The sequence below is a fragment of the Bubalus kerabau genome, chromosome 15 (assembly GCF_029407905.1).
Source record: "Bubalus kerabau isolate K-KA32 ecotype Philippines breed swamp buffalo chromosome 15, PCC_UOA_SB_1v2, whole genome shotgun sequence".
Lineage (NCBI taxonomy): Eukaryota > Metazoa > Chordata > Mammalia > Artiodactyla > Bovidae > Bubalus > Bubalus kerabau.
Genome location: NC_073638.1, coordinates 49,466,198 through 49,486,496, shown reverse-complemented (window position 1 = coordinate 49,486,496; position 20,299 = coordinate 49,466,198). Strand labels below are relative to the sequence as shown.

The 20,299-nt window shown below is 38.3% G+C and overlaps 1 pseudogene; it reads left to right on the top strand.

Annotated features, from left to right (window-relative positions):
- The first annotated feature begins 14,002 nt into the window (after positions 1-14,002).
- Positions 14,003-15,073, top strand: LOC129627804 (olfactory receptor 52Z1P-like; annotated as a pseudogene).
- The last annotated feature ends 5,226 nt before the right edge of the window (positions 15,074-20,299 follow it).

Sequence of the window (20,299 nt, the reverse complement as noted above, 5' to 3'; positions counted from 1 at the left end):
CCTCTTACACATTTTACTACTTCTGACCTCATTGCCACTCCTGTTCACTAAACTGCAGACCTTCTTTCTTTCTTTCACTTTGTATAATCAAGTTTCTTTCCTCACCACTCTATCCAAATACTCTTTTCCAAAGTATTTAAAATAACAAAACACATTTCATCTCATATTATTGCATCATATGATATATTTTTTCCCTGCAAAATTCACTTTTTTCACTTCATTCAAATTCTCTATCTCCAACTATCCAAAGCCAATCTTTTACTTTTGACCCACAGTTTCTTCCCTTCTTTCCACTGAGAAATTGAGAGTGATTTTCCCTCCCAGATCTGCCCTCCTCCCCCATAATCGACTTACTCCTATCTGTAGGCCACTTGCGTTTCTCTGTCACTTGATTAACTTTCGCCACTTTGCTTTCTTGCTCATAGTTAAAGTGCTCAATTTGGAAATAGTGTTTTCTAAGGAGTATAGAATGTTTCCAGCTTATACATCTGTGATAAAAGAAGCTCGTCATTTTTCCTGGTTTTATTGGTCTCTGGAAGCCTGAGGGAATCACAGACACTAGTGGTACATTAACGAGTAGCGGGCTGTGAGCCTAAGGGAGGGATGTTGTTCAGGATGAGACATCAGGAATTTCCACAGGAGCAGAGAAAGCCTAAGGGAGCAACAAGTGGACAAATGCAAGTAAACTCTGACTCTACATCTAATGGCAGCTGTGTTTAGATACACAATGGAAGGTTGGAGGGTTCCAGCTGAAAAACTCTCTGGTAGAAAAAAAGAACTATGAATACTAAAACTACAAAATAAAATAAAGGGACTTCAGAACTAAAATAGATATTAGTTCTGGAGAGGTGCTAGAGATTACCCAGGTCCTAGAGGTTACCCAGACCATATGGGATCTTCCCTAGATGTACGGGTGAGTCACAAATAGATAAGTTTTCAGATGGACTAACATAGGTGAAAATAACCTCAAATTCTGATTTTATTAAAGAGATATGAGATTATTGGTGCCAATAACCATCTACCAGAAGTGTATACATATCCTGCAAACTTATATAATATTATATGACATTATCCTAGACTTAAATTATTTCTAGTTTATTTTTACACAAAATATTTGGTCATAGCATAACCAAGCAGAAAAAGAAACAAGTATATGTGTTATAAGATTAATATTAAAAATAATAATAATACAAGGATAAACATAGAGGATCCAAAAATAAAAAAAAAATTAGATAGGCTTTAAAATAATTAAATCACAAGCATGGAAATTGAAACTGTAATCAGAAATCTTCCAGCAAACAAAAGCCCATGTTCAGATGGCTTCACAGCTGAATTCTACGAAAAATTTAGAGAAGAGCTAACACCTATCCTACTCCAACTCTTCCAGAAAATTGCAGAGGAAGGTAAACTTCCAAACTCATTCTATGAGGCCACCATCACCCTAATACCAAAACCTGACAAAGATGCCACATAAAAGGAAAACTACAGGCCAATATCACTGATGAACATAGATGCAAAAATCCTTAACAAAATTCTAGCAATCAGAATCCAACACCACATTAAAAAGGTCATACATCATGACCAAGTGGGCTTTATCCCAGGGATGCAAGGTTCTTCACTATCCACAAATCAATCAATGTAATATACCACATTAACAAATTGGAAAATGAAAGCCAGATGATTATCTCAATAGATGCAGAGAAAGCCTTTGACAAAATTCAACATCCATTTATGATAAAAACCCTCCAGAAAGCAGGAATAGAAGGAACATACCTCAACATAATAAAAGCTATATATGACAAACACACAGCAAACATTATCCTCAATGGTGAAAAATTGAAAGTATTTCCGCTAAAGTCAGGGACAAGACAAGGGTGCCCATTCTCATCACTACTATTCAACATAGTTTTGGAAGTTTTGGCCACAGCAATCAGAGCAGAAAAAGAAATCAAAGGAATCCAAATTGGAAAAGAAGAAGTAAAACTCTCACTGTTTGCAGATGACATGATCCTCTACATAGAAAACCCTAAAGACCCCATCAGAAAATTACTAGAGCTAATCAATGAATATAGGAAAGTTTCAGGATATAAAATCAACACACAGAACCCCCCTGAGTTCCTATACACTAACATTGAGAAAATAGAAAGATAAATTAAGGAAACAATTCCATTCACCATTGCAACGAAAAGAATAAAGTACTTAGGAATATATTTACCTAAAGAAACAAAAGACCTATATATAGAAAACTATAAAACACTGGTGCTTGGGGCTGGTGCACTGGGACGACCCAGAGGGATGGAATGGGGAGGGAGGAGGGAGGAGGGTTCAGGATGGGGAACACATGTATACCTGTGGCAGATTCATTTTGATATTTGGCAAAACTAATACAGTTATGTAAAGTCTAAAAATAAAATAAAATTTAAAAAAATAAAAATAAAAATAAAACACTGGTGAAAGAAATCAAAGAGGACACTAATAGATGGATAAATATACCATGATCATGGATCGGAAGAATCAATATAATGAAAATGAGTATACTACCCAAAGCAATCTATAGATTCAATGCAATCCCTATCAAGTTACCAACAGTACTTTTCACAGAGCTAGAACAAATAATTTCACAATTTGTACGTAAATACAAAAAACCTCAAATAGCAAAAGCAATCTTGAGAAAGAAGAATGGAACTGGAGGAATCAACCTGCCTGACTTCAGGCTCTACTACAAAGCCACAGACATCAAGACATTATGGTACTGGCACAAAGACAGAAATATAGATCAATGGAACAAAATAGAAAGCCCAGAGATAAATCCACGCACATATGGACACCTTATCTTTGACAAAGGAGGCAAGAATATAGAATGGAGAAAAGACAATCTCTTTAACAAGTGGTGCTGGGAAAACTGGTCAACCACTTGTAAAAGAATGAAACTAGAACACTTTCTAACATCATACACAAAAATAAACTCAAAATGGATTAAAGATCTAAACAAAGACCAGAAACTATAAAACTCCTAGAGGAGAACATAGGCAAAACACTCTCTGATGTAAATCAGAGCAGGATCCTCTATGTCCCACCTCCCAGAATATTGAAAATAAAAGCAAAAATAAACAACTGAGACCTAATTAAACTTAAAAGCTTTTGCACAACAAGGAAACTATAAGCAAGGTGAAAAGACAGCCTTCAGAATGGGAGAAACTAATAGCAAATGAAGCAACTGACAATTAATCTCAAAAATGTACAAGCAACTCTTGCAGCTCAATTCCAGAAAAATAAACACCCAATCAAAAAATGGGCCAAAGAACTAAACAGACATTTCTCCAGAGAAGACATACAGATGGCTAACAAATACATGAAAAGATGCTCGACATCACTCATTATCAGAGATATGCAAATCAAAACCGTAATGAGGTACCATTTCATGCCAGTCAGAATGGTTGCTATCCAAATGTCTACACGCAATAAATGCTGGAGAGGGTGTGGAGAAAAGGGAACCCTCTTACACTGCTGGTGGGAATGCAAACTGGTACAGCCACTAGGGAGAACAGTGTGGAGATTCCTTAAAAAACTGAAAATAGAACTGCCATATGGCCCAGAAATTCCACTGCTGGGCATACTCACTGAGGAAACCACAATTGAAAGAGACACCTGTACCCCAATGTTCATCACAGCACGAATGGCTGTTTACAACAACATCCTGGCTGTTTACAATAGCCAGGACACGGAAGCAACTTAGATGTCCAACAGCAGACGAAGGGATAAGAGAGCTGTGGTTCTAATGAAGTGGATGAAACTGGAGCCTATTATAGAGAGTGAAGTAAGCCAGAAAGAAAAACACCAATACAGTATACTAATGCATATATATGGAATTTAGATTGATGGTAACAATAACCATCAGGAGTACTTCAAGGCTGTATATTGTCACCGTGCTTATTTAACTTATATGTAGAGTACATCTTAAGAAATGCTGGGCTGGAAGAAGCACAAGATGAAATCAAGATTGCCGGGAGAAATATCAATAACCTCAGATATGCAGATGACACTACCCTTATGGCAGAAAGTGAAGAGGAACTAAAAAGCCTCTTGATGAAAGTAAAAAAGGAGAGTGAAAAAAGTGGCTTAAAGCTCAACATTCAGAAAACGAAGATCATAGCATCTGGTCCCATCACTTCATGGCAAATAGATAGGGAAACAGTGAAATAGTGTCATACTTTATTTTTTGGGGCTCCAAAATCAGTGTAGATGGTGATTGCAGCCATGAAATTAAAAGACGCTTACTCCTTGGAAGGAAAGTTATGACCAACCTAGATAGAATATTCAAGAGCAGAGACATTACTTTGCCAACAAAGGTCCGTCTAGTCATGGCTATGTTTTTCCCAGAAGTCATGTATGGATGTGAGAGTTGGACTGTGAAGAAGGCTGAAGAATTGATGCTTTTGAACTGTGGTGTTGGAGAAGACTCTTGAGAGTCCCTTGGACTGCAAGGAGATCCAACCAGCCCATTGTGAAGGAGATCAGCCCTCGATTTCTTTGGAGGGAATGATGCTAAAGCTGAAACTCCAGTACTTTGGCCACCTCATGTGAAGAGTTGACTCATTGGAAAAGATTCTGATGCTGGGAGGGATTGGGGGCAGGAGGAGAAGGGGACGACAGAGGATGAGATGGTTGGATGGCATCACCGACTCAATGGACGTGAGTTTGAGTGAACTCCGGGAGTTGGTGATGGATAGGGAGGCCTGGTGTGCTGCGATTCATGGGGTCACAAAGATCAGACACGACTGAATGACTGAACTGAACTGAACGATAACCCTGTAAGCTAGATAGCATAAGAGACAGAGATGTATAAAACAGACTTTTGGACTCTCTGGGAGAGGGTGAGGGTGGGATGATTTGGGAAAATGGCATTGAAACATGTATATTATCATATGTGAAATGGATTGCCAGTCCAGGTTTGATGCATGATGCAGAATGCTCAGGGCTGGTGCACTGGGATGACCCAGAGGGATGGTATGGGGAGGGAGGTGGGAGGGGAGGTTCAGGATGGTAACATGAGTACACTCGTGGCGGATTCATGTCGATGTATGGCAAAATCAATGCAATATTGTAAAGTAAGTAGCCTCCAATTAAAATAAATAAATGTATATTTAAAAATTTTAAATAAAATAATTATTAATAAACATACTGAAAAAAACTATGATTTCAATATTCAGGAAGAAACTGGAATATATTTTAAAAATTCAAATGAAAAATGTATAATTGAAAATTAAAAGCACAGATTAACAAATGAAGTCTTCAATGCTATCAATGCTCTGAGGGAGCTATAAAATTGAAAAGGTAAGTAAATGCCCAAATCACAGATTCTTATGTAGTAAATTCTAGATTTAAGTTCAAGCAATGGTGTTCAGGATGAGACAGCAGGATTTTCCACAAGAACAGAAGAACACCTAACAGAGACAAGTGGACAAATTAAAGGAAATCCTGACCCTACCTCTTCTGGCTGCTGAGTTTACATACACAATGGGAGACAGGAGGGTTCCAACTGAATAAATACTTGGTGGAATAAAAGAACTATGAATACTAAGACTATAAAATAAAATAAGGGGACTACAGAACTAAAAAATAAACAGAATTGGGCAGGTCATAGAGATTATGCCGGTCCTAGAGAATACCTGCTTCCAATGCAGGAGACACAGGAGATGAGGGTTCAAACCCTGGGTCGGGAAGATTACCTGAAGAAGGGAATGACAACCCACTCCAGTACTTTTGCCTGAGAAATGTCATGGATAGAGTAGACTGGCAGGCTACAGTCCATGAAGTTGCAAAGAATTGGGCACGACTGAGTAGGCAGGCATGTATGTCAACTATATCGCAAAATAACTAGAAGGAAAAAACTTTGCTATTATGTCATTTGAGATCCATACATGAGGGGACACTGCCGTCTTGTGCTTGTAAGCAGGAAGGAACCCTTAAAATTTTGCAATTATCAAACCAGTACCCCTTTATCACTATGTAAACCAATGGAAATTATTCTGTTCCCTTTCTAAGTGAGGTATTTATGCAAGAATGGTTATTACTCTTCTCTGACTTAGATGACACCTGAAAGGGAAATTGTTAGTTGTTCGGTTGTGTCTGACTCTGTTATACCATGAGCAGTAGGATTTCCCAGGCAAGACTATTGGAGTAGGTTGCCATTTCCTCCTCCAGGGGATCTTCCCAACCTCGGAATCCTTTTGTTTAAAATCACTATTAAGATAACATCTCTATAACATCTCTTAACTTTCTTCTCTCAATTTTATACATTCATATATGATACTTGATAACATCTTAGTGCATTAGCATCTCTATGTTATTATCATTTGTGTATTAATCATTATACTAGTACTTATCATACCCATCCTGCTTCCTTATTTGTTTAACACTAGATATTTTTTGGACAGCTACTATCTAGTAGCTTTCTACTTTGCAAATTTTGTAAATGTAACACAATTTTATTGTCAATAATAGCAACATTGATTATTTATTTCCTATGTCTTCTCCACTAAGCTTTAAAACTGCTTTATTGAGATTGATTATATTTTTGCACTCCAATATTTAGAAGCTCTATACAGTCAGCAAGAACAAGACCTGGAGCTGACTGTGGCTCAGATCATCAGTTACTTATTGCAAAAATCAGGCTTAAATTGAAGAAAGTAGAGAAAACCACGAGGTCATTCAAGTATGACCTATATAAAATCCTTTATGATTATACAGTAGAAGTGATGAGTAGATTTAAAGGATTAGATCTGGTAGACAGAGTGCCTGAAGAACAATGGACAGCAATTCAAAGCACTGTATAGGAGGCAGTGACCAAACGCACATGAAATAAAAGGAAATGCAAGAAGGCAAAGTGATTGTCTGAGGAGGCTTTACAAACAGTTGAGAAAAGAGAAGTGAAAAGCAGGGAAGAAAGAGAAAGATATACCCAAATGAATGCAGAGTTACAGAGAATAGAAAGAAGAGAGGCCTTCTTAGAAGTCCTTCTTAAGTGAACAATGCAAAGAAATAGGGGAAAACAATAGACTGGGAAAGACTAGAGATCTCCTCAAGAAAACTGGGGATATCAAAGCAAAATTTCATGCAAGTATGGACACGATAAAGATCATGGCATTTGATCCCATCACTTCATGGCAAATACAAGGGGAAAAAGTGGAAGTTGTACAGATTTTATTTGGGGGGGCTCCAAAATCACTGTGGACAGTGACTATAGCTATTATATTGAAAGACACTTGCTCCTTCTAAAACATCATTGACTCAAAGGACATGAATCTGAGAAAACTCCAAGAGACAGTGGAGGACAGAGGAGCCTGGTGACCCTCATGGGATCGCAAAAAGTCAGACACTACTGGACAACAACATTGAGATACCTATGCCACAAAATACATCCATTTTAATTGTACATTTTGATGCATTTTACTTTATTGAAAGACTTATTCAACTATTGCTGCTGCTAAGTCACTTCAGTCGTGTCCGACTGTGCGACTCCATAGACGGCAGCCCACCAGGCTCCTCTGTCCCTGGGATTCTCCAGGTAGGAATACTGGAGTAGGTTGCCATTTCCTTCTTCAGTGCATGCATGCATGCTACGTCTTTTCAGTCATGTCTGACTGTATGCGACCCCATAGACAGCAGCCCACCAGGCTCCTCTGTCCATAGGATTCTCTAGGCAAGAATACTGGAGTGGATTGCCATTTCTTTCTCCTCTGTCTTGCCTAATGCCCAATATATCATAATGCATACTTACTTGTTTACAAAAATCCCACACAAGTGAGCTGATGGGGGCAGTAGCCCTGGAGGCAACACTTCTGGAGAAAAATTTGGCACCATGTGTCCGAAGTCTTAAAAAATACAGACATTTGACCCAGAGTTCACTTCTTAGGAATTTAACTTAAAGAAATAATTAAGAATCTATGTAAATATTCAACTATTACCACGCTAATTTTAAGATATTTCCATCATTCCCAAAATGAACCACTTGTCCATTAGCAGTAACTTTCCATTCTCGTCCTCAAGCCTAGGTAACCACTTATCTACTTTCTGACTCTATATATTACCCTTACTGGATATTTCATATAAATAAAAGCATATAATAGCTGGTCTTTGGTCTCTAGTTTCTTTTACCTACTGTAATGTATTTGAAGTTCATCCATGTTATAATATATGTTAATACTTTGTTATTTTTTATATCAACAAGAAGCATTTAATTTTGGGGGTAGACCACATCTTATTTATCCATTCACCAGTTGATGGACAATGGGTCACTTCCCCATTGGGACTATTATGAATAATACTCCTAGTAAAATTAATACACAAGTCCATGTGAATGTATTTTTAATTTCTCTTGGTTAGATACCTAGAGGTGGAATTGTGAACTGTGTGGTCACTCTGTTTAATATTTTAAAAAACTGTCAATGTATTTTTCCAAGTTGGCTTCACTCTTCTACATTCATAGCAGCAATGAGTATTTCAGTTTTTTTCATAGTTACCAATACTTTTCTGTCTTCATGATTATAGGCATTCTAATGGGTATGAAGTAGTATCTCACTGTGATTTATATTTGTGTTTTTCCAATGACCTGTGATGGTGATGGACAGGGAGGCCTGACGTGCTGTGATTATGGGGTCGCAAAGAGTCGGACACGACTGAGTGACTGAACTGACTGACCCAATGACCTATGATGTAAAGAGTCTCCATTGGATCATTTGTTATTTTGCATTCTTTGGGAAGTTTGGATTAACAAATTTTAATGCCATTTATTTATAATGATTTTTAAAGATTTGAGTGAAATTTAACAATACTTTAGGAATTTTTTAAAATGTATTGTGTATAAATCATGCCATATTTTCTCTTAGCACAGCACAAGATATTCTGAGGAAGGATGGACATGGTTTAAACTTTCATGTCCAAAAGGGCATAAAAATTCATAGTCATGGTAGCAACTCTTCAGCTCTCAGCAGGGAAATAGTATATGTATTGAATACTTACTGTATTCTTATATAGAGCTGTAGGGGGAAAACTGCTTCAGGGATAGCTTCTTATGTCTTTGGAAATAGAAAGTAGAGAAATAAATATCAAATACTGATGAGTTACATATAAAAGTCAATTCTATAAAGGATATAAATTGTAACAGTTTTAATTAGCCTTGAAGGTTAGTCAGGGAGAGTCTCTCAGATGTATGATGGAACAGACCACCATGTATCATTATGTCTGAGATATGAAAGGAAATCTTAAAGTTGGTGAAAGAAATAAAAGAAATGAGGGAAGTGAAGGAGGAAGGGGGGAAGAAAAGTAATGTCTGTAGATGAAAATGCAGCCCAGCAGACACACTGACAGCAGCCTTAGAGATTCTGAGTAGAGAACCCAGCTAACAGTGCCTGCAATCCTCAAAATAATGGATCTGGATGAACTTGATATTCAGGATCATCTCAGAAACAAGCACATCTGAGCTGGTTTGTAGACAAGACCACATTGTACATAGTTCCAAGGGTCAAGACTCAGATATATGTGAGTGGTCTAGATATCTTAGAGAGGCTGAAACCTCTGCCCAGCCAATTACTTTCTCATAATAGATAAAATGCAGCCTTCTCTTGTCCTCACTTAGTGGCCTAGCTGACATTATATTACCTAGCTGCAAGGATTAATGAATCCGGTGATTAAAAACATGGCTTGCTAGGATATTAAGGATAATAAGAAAAAAACAGTTATATTTTGTTAACAAATTACAATGCACCTGCATACTTTGCTAAATGTTTCACATTTGTCATATTGTGAGTATAGCCCCAAAGTGGGTATGGTTTATTATACCCCATTTACAGAAGATAAAATTAAGCCTCAGAGGACTATCCATTCTCAGACCTAGAGCTATGATTAGAGTACTTGCCTCTTACATTCTTGGAGAAGGAAATGGCAACTCACTCCAGTATTCTCACCAGGAAAGTCCCATGGACAGAGGGGCCTGGTGGGCTACAGTCCATAGGGTCACAAAGAGTAGGACACAACTGAGAACATACACACACTCTTTCATTCCAAAACATAGTCTCTTCATAGAACACCATGAGGAAACAGGCTGAAACTAATAATGAAACTTCTATTAAAGGGCAATAAGTTGAGATCAGTTCCCAAACCAGATAGGTGCAATCTCTCCTTCTCCTACTTATCTAACTACAAAGAAAATTCCTTACACAATATTTTTTAAAGAAATGAAGACCAGATATTTTTCTCTAGATAAATGGATAAATTGTGGTATACCGATACAATAGAATGTCATTCAGGAATAAAAATAAGTGAGTTAATCAAGCCATAAAATATATGGGAGAAACTCAAGTGTATATTGCTAACTGGAAGAAGCCTATATGAAAAGCCTCAGTACAGTATGATTCCAATCAACTACAGAACATTGTGGGGGGAAAAAAGCTATAGAGAATGAAAAAGATCAGTGGTTGTCAGAGGGGTTAAAGGGAAGGAAGGATAAATAGATAGAACACAGGGGATCCCTAGGGCAGTGAAACTATTTTGTATGATGCTGTAATGGCAGATGCATGTCATTATACATTTGTCAAGACTCATAGAATATATAACACAAAGAGTGAATCCTAATGTATAAACTATGGATTGTAGTTAATAAAGTGTCTATATTGGCTCTTCAATTGTAACAAATGTATCACACTAATGTAAGAGGTTAAGATTAAGACAGAGCTGGGTGGATGGGGTATGGGGGGGCATACATAAACTTCAGATTCTCATATTTTCTGAAAATCTAAAACTGCTCTATAAGGTAATATATGTGAATTTTTAAAAGCTTCATTTGAAAAATGAGAGTTCTTCAAATATTCTATCATACTTTCACCTCAATGAAATGTTAACACATGCTGATAAAGAACAAGTGGTAATGTACAGACATATATTTTGTCTTTGTTATGAAAGTAGTGAAAGTCGCTCAGTCGTTATCCGACTCTTTGCAACCCCACGGACTATATGTAATCCATGAAATTTTCCAGGCCAGAATACTGGAGTGGGTAGCCATTCTCTTCTCCAGGGGTCTTCCCAATCCAGGGATCAAACCCAAGTCTCCTACATTGCAGGAGGATGCTTTACCAGCTGAGCCACCAGAGAAGCCCTCGCGTGTAACTTTTTGCAACTCCATGGACAATACCATGGAATTCCTCAGGCCAGAATACTAGAGTGGGTAGCCATTCCTTTCTCCAGGGGATCTTCCCAACCCAGGGATCGAATCCAGATCTCCTTCATTGAAGGATGATTCTTTACCAGCTGAGCCACCAGGGAAGCCCCAGGGAAGCTTAGGTTGCAGAGAAGTCAAACAATAGGAAACCCTCTGTGTGTGTGCGTGTGTGTGTGTGTGTTGTTGTTGTTGTTGTTTTTTGTATTATTTCAGGCTTGCATATTAAGCTGGCAAAATAGCAGAGCTGTTGCTCAGAAGTGGCTCTGGGGTAGAAATTATCAAATGCAGTTTAAAACTAGAAAACCTAATTTCCCAAGTATGAAAGGAAAACTTAGTCAGCTAATCCAAATACTAACTGTGGGTTTCAGTTATAAAGGACTCACTCAGCATGTAAAATACCCAAAAGACTTCTCAGCCCAGAGGTTATTCCCTGGTCTGTTTTCATGGATATCTATGCACAATACAGATAAACCTATAAATATATTTATTTTTCTGTATCCTTATAAGCTAGACATTTTTTTTTTTTGTCTATGACCTGGCAATATCACTGTGAATATACAAAGAGTATATTTAAGACTGTCTTTTTTATGTTCCAATCATTTAGAAAAACCATGCATCTGAAAGGTAAATTAGAACAGTTTTGTGGTTATAACTGTGAATTCTGTCATTAGGATCCCTGGATTTTATAGCAGGCTTTACATACTCATTAGTGATGTGACCTTGAGAAAGTCCTCCAATGTCTGAGTTCCGTTCAATGTAAAACTGGGATACCAATAATAACTAGTTTATCGGGTATTTGTGACCATTTAATTAGACAATTGATGTAAAGTGGTTAGAAAAGATTTTAGGGAACACTTAGCACATAATAAGGCTGGATACAAATTTGAAATTATTATTTTTACCAGTTCTGTTGTACTGTCCATTCCTATGCTGGTATCTGATATGTCTTCCATGTAAACATGCTGATATTTTCTGTGTGTGTTATATAGCAAAGCCAGGCACTACTAGGACATAGCCTCAAAAAAGAAGGAAACCTTCAGTCTAGTGAAATTAATAAAATTATGGATATACCTCCACAGTTTTAATGAAACAACCATTCAAAATATCCTTTCTTGGAGTTTTCATTAAAAGCTCCTTTACCTAATCTGTGGGTTTGCCTCTTGATGAGAAGTTTTGTTTTTTCTTCCTCACCTGAATTTCATGAAAGGAGGGAGAGAAAGAGAGAGAGAGGAGGATAAATTTATGTTGATAATTTGGTAATGTGCCCTACGTCCTTCATAAGGATTGGGGTAATGTGAAAAGGATTTCAGTTAACTCAAGAGAGGATTGTCAGGTATCTTGAAATGCAGGGTAGTTTTCCATCTGCTAAATGGTGTGACAGCCTCACATGAGAGTGAAGCATGGGCAGATCCCAGATTTTTGATGTTGTTCTTCTTCTTTTTAGATGAAATATTGTTTATTATCCATCATTTTAAACATGCTAAGAGTTTCAGTCAGGAAGTGTTGATTTATGTATATGATGCTTTTACCAAATGTACTGCTTTGGGCTACAAACATGACCAACTGAATTTATGTTCCATGGGTCTGAATAATGGATAATTTCAAATGAGGGATTTTTTAAAATCTACTTTATAATTTTTGATATATTTTAAAAATAAAATTAAAAAAAAGAGCAAGAACTGCTGCTACTAAAGAAAAGTAGCTGAAATTATGTCTTAATCTTTTATTTGTGAATAAAAGATTGCAGTCACTCTACTGTTTGGAAATTTCTTTCAATAATGCTACTACTGCTGCTAAGTCGCTTCAGTCATGTCTGACTCTGTGTGACCCCATAGACGGCAGCCCACCAGGCTCGCCCGTCCCTGGGATTCTCCAGGCAAAAACACTGGAGTGGGTTGCCATTTCCTTCTCCAATGCATGAAAGTGAAAAGTGAATGTGAAGTCGCTCAGTCGTGTCTGACTCTTCTCAATCCCATGGACTGCAGCCCACCAGGCTCCTCCATCCATGGGATTTTCTAGGCAAGAGTACTGCAGTGGGTTGCCACTGCCTTCTAGGTACTGAATAACAGTGTGCTTTGACTTTTTTCAGTGATCTACTTGCTCTAGTAAAATCATTCAGTACTCTGAGTTTTGTTTGTGTTCTCTGAACCATTTCTTGTACCTTGAGAACTAGTGTTATGATGGTATAGATAACACTACAATTTTTGCACAGCAGTTTAAATGCAATGTTAATATGAACATTATCATCAAGAGTTCAGATGAAGGACAGATGAGTAAATCTTTTTTTTTTTTTATTGTGGGAAAACTTAAACCAAGGGAAATATCTCATACCCTCAGGATGGAAAACAAGAATTCAACCTTTCATGCTGCCTTCAATTCTTTCTTTATCAGTCTACCATCCAACCCATCTCCTCCCATTAAATTTGTCCACTGAAGAATACAATATTAATTCTCTCCAATCTTCTATTCAGTGTCACCAAGACAAAGGAGAGAGAAAAATTACCTTTTCAGTATTTAAGAATTTATTACCAAATTAGAGGGAAACACTATATACACAGAACTGTTAAAGGTTCAAAAGACATGCATAAATTGTATAGTTTATAACAACTGGCATTACAAAAATTCAACTCAACTCTTTTTGATTCACAAATTTTTTTCACAGAGAAAAAATGTTCCATGAAAAGGAACTGGTTTGCCCATGATCATTCATTTTTTTTGGATTACTTTGCTTTCGTCCATTATCATGCCAAAATTAATGGTTCAGATTTGACTAAGCTGAAGGAATAAATGCTCTTTTTTGCTGTTATTTACTCTGGCTCTTTTCCTTCTATTTTTCACATAAAAGACTTAGGCCACTTCTCTACAACAACATCAAACTATACATCCCCTCCCCTCACTGCATTCTTGCTGACTGGTGTCCCAGGATTAGAAGACTTCCAAATTTGGATTTCCATCCCTTTCAACTTCATGTACCTTTTGGCTGTGACAGGCAATGGCCTGCTTATGGTGATAGTGATCTGGGACAGAAGCCTCCATGAACCCATGTATCTCTTCTTGGCCATGCTAGCTCTCAATGATGTTCTACTTTGTACCGTCACAGTGCCCAAAATGCTTCTTATCTTTTGGCAGGGCCCTTCCATATCAACATTTCCTGCCTGTCTCATGCAGATGTTTTTCGTTCATGCTCTGTTTCTCTCTGAATCTGCTGTCCTACTGGCCATGGCTTTTGACCGCTATGTGGCTATCTATGCACCACTCCATTATACTACCCTACTTACAGGCTCTCTCATTAGCAAAATGGTCCTGGCTCTGGTGGCTTGAAGTGGTCTGGCTGTGGTCACCCCTGGTGTCCTACTCATTTTCCACCTGCACTTCTGCCAGAGCAACATCATTCACCATACTTACTGTGAGAACATGGGCATTGCCAAATTGGCTTGCAATAGCATTGTCCCTAATAGCATTTATGGGCTCACTGCTGCTCTCCTCACCACAGGACTGGACTTTGTCCTTATCTTCCTGTCCTACTGGTTAATCTTGAGAACAGTCTTCCAACTGCCTTCTAGGGAAGCCCGGACAAATGCCTTTGGAACTTGTGGAGCCCATACATATGTCATCCTGATATTCTACACTCTGGCCTTCTTTTCCTTCTTTACCCATCGCTTTGGACAACATGTACCCAGGCATGTCCTTATCCTCCTGGTAAATCTGTACTTACTGGTACCACCTACCATGAACCCCATTGTTTATGGGGTAAAGACAAAAGGTTGTGAGTGCTATGACTCTGTGCCCAACCTAAATGATCCAAGCGTAATAAAGCAACAAGGAACAGGGGAGTCAAGGATTGAGATACAGGTTTAAATGTCAAGTCTAAATCAATTTGGACAGATTTATTCCTGTAACACCTACAAAATGAATAAAGCTTTAAAAATTTGTATTTCTAAATGTCATCCTCCTGATATTGGGTAAAAAGGAAGCTAACAAGGAACTGCTCAAGTACCACTGAGAATTATTTCAACATACAAGGCAAACCATTCAATATCACAGTAATCCAAGTCTATGCCCCAACCACTAACGCTGAAGAAGCTGAAGTTGAACGGTTCTATGAAGACCTACAAGACCTTTTAGAACTAACACCCAAAAAAGTTGTCCTTTTCATTATAGGGGACTGAAATGCAAAAGTAGGAAGTCAACAAACACCTGGAGTAACAGGCAAATTTGGCCTTGGAATACGGAATGAAGCAGGGCAAAGACTAATAGAGTTTTGCCAAGAAAATGCACTGGTCATAGCAAACACCCTCTTCAAACAACACAAGAGAAGACTCTACACATGGACATCACCAGATGATCAACACCAAAATCAGATTGATTATATTCTTTGCAGTCAAAGATGGAGAAGCTCTATACAGTCAGCAAAAACAAGACCAGGAGCTGACTGTGGCTCAGATCATGAACTCCTTATTACCAAATTCAGACTTAAATTGAAAAAAGTAAGGAAAACCACTAGACCATTCAGGTATGACCTAAATCAAATCCCTTATGATTATACTGTAGAAATGAGAAATAGATTTAAGTGCCTAGATCTGATAGAGTGCCTGATGAACTATGGAATGAGGTTCGTGACATTGTACACGAGACAGGGATCAAGACCATCCCCATGGAAAAGAAATGCAAAAAAGCAGAATGACTGTCTGGGGAGGCCTTAACAAATAGCTGTGAAAAGAAGAGAAGTGAAAAGCAAAGGAGAAAAGGAAAGATATAAGCATCTGAATGCAGAATTCCAAAGAATAGCAAGAAGAGATAAGAAAGCTTTCCTCAGTGATCAATGCAAAGGAATAGAGGAAAACAACAGAATGGGAAAGACTAGAGATCTCTTCAAGAAAATTAGAGATACCAAGGGGATATTTCATGCAAAGATGGGCTCTATAAAGGACAGAAATGGTATGGACCTAACAGAAGCAGAAGATATTAAGAAGTGGTGGCAAGAATACCCAGAAGAACTGTACAAAACAGATATTCATGACCCAGATAATCACGATGGTGTGATCACTGACCTAGAGCCAGACATCCTGGAATGTGAAGTCAAGTCGGCCTTAGAAAGCATCACTACAAACAAAGCTAGTGGAGGTGATGGAATTCCAGTGGAGCTCTTTCAAATCTTGAAAGATGATGCTGTGAAAGTGCTGCACTCAATATGCCAGCAAATTTGGAAAACTCAGCAGTGGCCACAGGACTGGAAAAGGTCAGTTTTCATTCCAATCCCAAAGAAAGGCAACGCCAAAGAATGCTCAAGCTGCCGCACAATTGCACTCATCTCACATGCTAGTAAAGTAATGCTCAAAATTCTCCAAGCCAGGCTTCAGCAATATGTGAACTGTGAACTTCCTGATGTTCAAGCTGGTTTTAAAAAAGGCAGAGGAACCAGAGATCAAATTGCCAACATCTGCTGGATCATGTAAAAAGCAAGAGAGTTCCAGAAAAGCCTCTATTTCTGCTTTATTGGCAATGCCAAAGCCTTTGATTGTGTGGATCACAAGAAACTGTGGAAAATTCTGAAAGAGATGGGAATACCAGACCACCTGACCTGCATCTTGAGAAATCTGTATGCAGGTGAGGAAGCAACAGTTAGAACTGGACATGGAACAGACTGGTTCCAAATAGGAAAAGAGTGTGTTAAGGCTGTATATTATCACCCTGCTTATTTAACTTATATGCAGAGTACATCATGAGAAAGGCTGGACTGGAAGAAACACAAGCTGGAATCAAGATTGCCGGGAGAAATACCAATAAGCATGGATATGCAGATGACACCACCCTTATGGCAGAAAGTGAAGAGGAACTCAAAAGCCTCTTGATGAAAGTGAAAGAGGAGAGTGAAAAAGTTGGCTTAAAGCTCAACATTCAGAGAACGAAGATCATGGCATCTGGTCCCATCACTTCATGGGAAATAGATGGGGAAACAGTGGAAACTGTCAGACTTTATTTTTGGGGGCTCCAAAATCACTGCAGATGGTGACTGCAGCCATGAAATTAAAACTCTTACTCCTTGGAAGGAAAGTTATGACCAACCTAGATAGCATATTGAAAAGCAGAGACATTACTTTGCCAACAAAGGCCCGTCTAGTCAAGGCTATGGTTTTTCCAGTGGTCATGTATGGATGTGAGAGTTGGACTGTGAAGAAGGCTGAGCACCGAAGAATTGATGCTTTTGAACTGTGGTGTTGGAGAAGACTCTTGAGAGTCCTTTGGACTGCACGGAGATCCAACCAGTCCATTCTGAAGGAGATCAACCCTGGGATTTCTTTGGAGGGAATGATGCTGAAGCTGAAACTCCAGTACTTTGGCCACCTCATGTGAAGAGTTGATTCATTGGAAAAGACTCTCATGCTGGGAGGGATTGGGGGCAGGAGGAGAAAGGGACAACTGAGTATGAGATGGCTGGATGGCATCACTGACTTGATGGACGTGAGTCTGAGTGAACTCCGGGAGTTGGTGATGGACAGGGAGGCCTGGCATGCTGCGATTCATGGAGTCGTGAAGAGTTGGACACGACTGAGTGACTAAACTGAACTGAACTGAACTAAGGTATTGTGCCACTGTATTTGCATATGGCATTTAAATATCCTTTTGGTAATAAACCATGTCTCTTCTACTTCAATTTGCTATATGCAGGACAACATATAAACTGTTTGTACTCAGAAACTAGTTCTGATTCCACTCTTACCATAACATCTGTAGGGCCCAAAATACGAAAGAAAGAAAGTGAAAGTGGTCAGTCGTGTCGGACTCTTTGCAACCTCGTGGACTATACAGTCTATGGAATTCTCCAGGCCAGAATACTTGAATGGGTAGCCTTTTCCTTCTCCAGGGTATCTTTCCTACCTAGGGATTGAACCCAGGTCTCCCGCATTGCAGGCAGATTCTTTACCAGCTGAGCCACAAGGGAAGACCCCAAAATATACAAATAATTGATAAATATTTGTTGAATGGATAAATCTCTCAATTAATTAAAAATTAATTCTAGTGATTTTATGTAACAACCCCCGATATATCTTTTGTATTATGTATGACATACAATTAAAACATTCATTTCCTTTCCTCTCAAAAAAGTTTCCTTTAGCGTCCACAAGTATGACTTTCTTATCTCTTCAGGACCTTAGTGTATTAAAGATTCTTCTGGTGACAAACAATAGGAATTACCTTTTGTTAGTTAAAGGAATCAAAAAGCAGGACATTTCATGGTAACATTCTATGGGATATTATGACAGCCAAGGATAACTGAATTTCTATTTCTCAGGTAGGACTAAAGTCAGGCTGCTATTAGACCTCACCAGCAGGAATGGATAGCTTCTTAATTGAATTTGGGCTTCCCTGGTACCTTAGCTGGTAAATAATCCTCCTGCAATACAGGAGAACCCATTTGATTCCTGGGTTGGGAAGATTCCCTGAAGGAGGACATGGAAACCCATTCCAGTATTCTTGCCTGGACAATCCCCATGGACAGAGGAGCAAAGAGGCCTACAGTCCATGGGGTCACAAGGAGTCGGACATGACTGAGCAACTAAGCACACATACCTGGTCTTAGTTACAATGACTGTGGGACAAAACATATGATTTCTGTATATAGGATCAATTGCTAAACCTGGATCAAACTGTTGTATTTCTTATTCTGATTTAATGGGGGTGAAATTGTGTCAGGGTAATTCTGAAAAAAAGGGAAGTATAAGTGGTCTGGATTCTGTTCACTGGATTCATTTGGCATGTTTATATTAGCACATGCAATCGTCCTAGTTTAGCTCTTCCTACACTAAACATTTTATTGTATTCCATAGTACTGGGACAAACTTTATCATCTATGAACTCTCATACCATAATTATTGCAATACAATTCCTTATCTCCCCTAAGAAATATTCACCTCTTGATTTACAAAGGAGCTAAAATACTTCTCTGGCATCAAACAGTAAAAAAGTGCATCATGAACATAACAGAAACATATACATGGTCAAGCGGTTGAAGTAATTTGACTGTCTTGAAAATATTTATACTGTTATAGGTCTTTTTATAAATACATAACACTGTTTATAGAAGCTTTTTATAAATTATCTATATAATCATGTAATTATCCATATTGTAGGTTTTTAAAAAGGAAATTATGTTTTAATAGTTATTCAATTGAATGATTAAATGACTAAGTGTGCTAATGAATTATTTTGCAGCAATATTTTATATAGATGAAAATGCTAAACACTTAGATGGTGAAATGGATACTGACCTCCTCTGCTCTGATTTTTTGCTTGCTATCATGTTTTGCCACAAAGTGTTTTCTGCAGCATGTTGTTGTTCAGTCACTCAGTCGTGTCTGACTCTTTGCAACGCCTTGTACTGCAGTATGCCAGGCTTCCCTGTCCTTCACCACCTTCTGAGTTTGCTCGATCTCACGTCTATTGAGTCAGTGATGCCATCCAACCATCTCATCTTCTGTTTTCCCCTTCTCCTGCTTTCAATCTTTCCCAGCATCAGGGTCTTTTCCAATGAATCAGCTCTTTACATCAGGTGGCCAAAGTATCAGAGCTTCAGCTTCAGCAACAGTCCTTCCAATGAATATTCAGGGATGATTTCCTTTAGGATGGACTGACTGGATCTCCTTGCAGTCCAAGGGACTCTCAAGAGTCTTCCCAACACCACAGTTTGAAAGTATCAATTTGTTAGTAATCAGCCTTCTTTATGGCAAGAATACACAGAAGGGCTATACAATAAAGATCTTAATGACCCAGATAACCATGATGTGATCACTCAGCATAAAGATGACCAATGCATAGCACAAAGGTTAATGTTTGATATAATGAAAATAATTGCATTGCATTTTTGCTTAATAATAGGGGATTGGAACACAAAGATGAATTATTATTTGGCCTTCTGGATATATACACATTCTTCAGGTAGGCAGAGAAGGCTTTTAGAAGGCAAATAAATAATCATGACTTCATCAAACAACATAAAAAGCAAAGCCATCACTTTGCTGATAAAGGTTCATGAGATGTGATGGTTGGATAGCATCACCCATTCAATGGACATGAACTTAGATC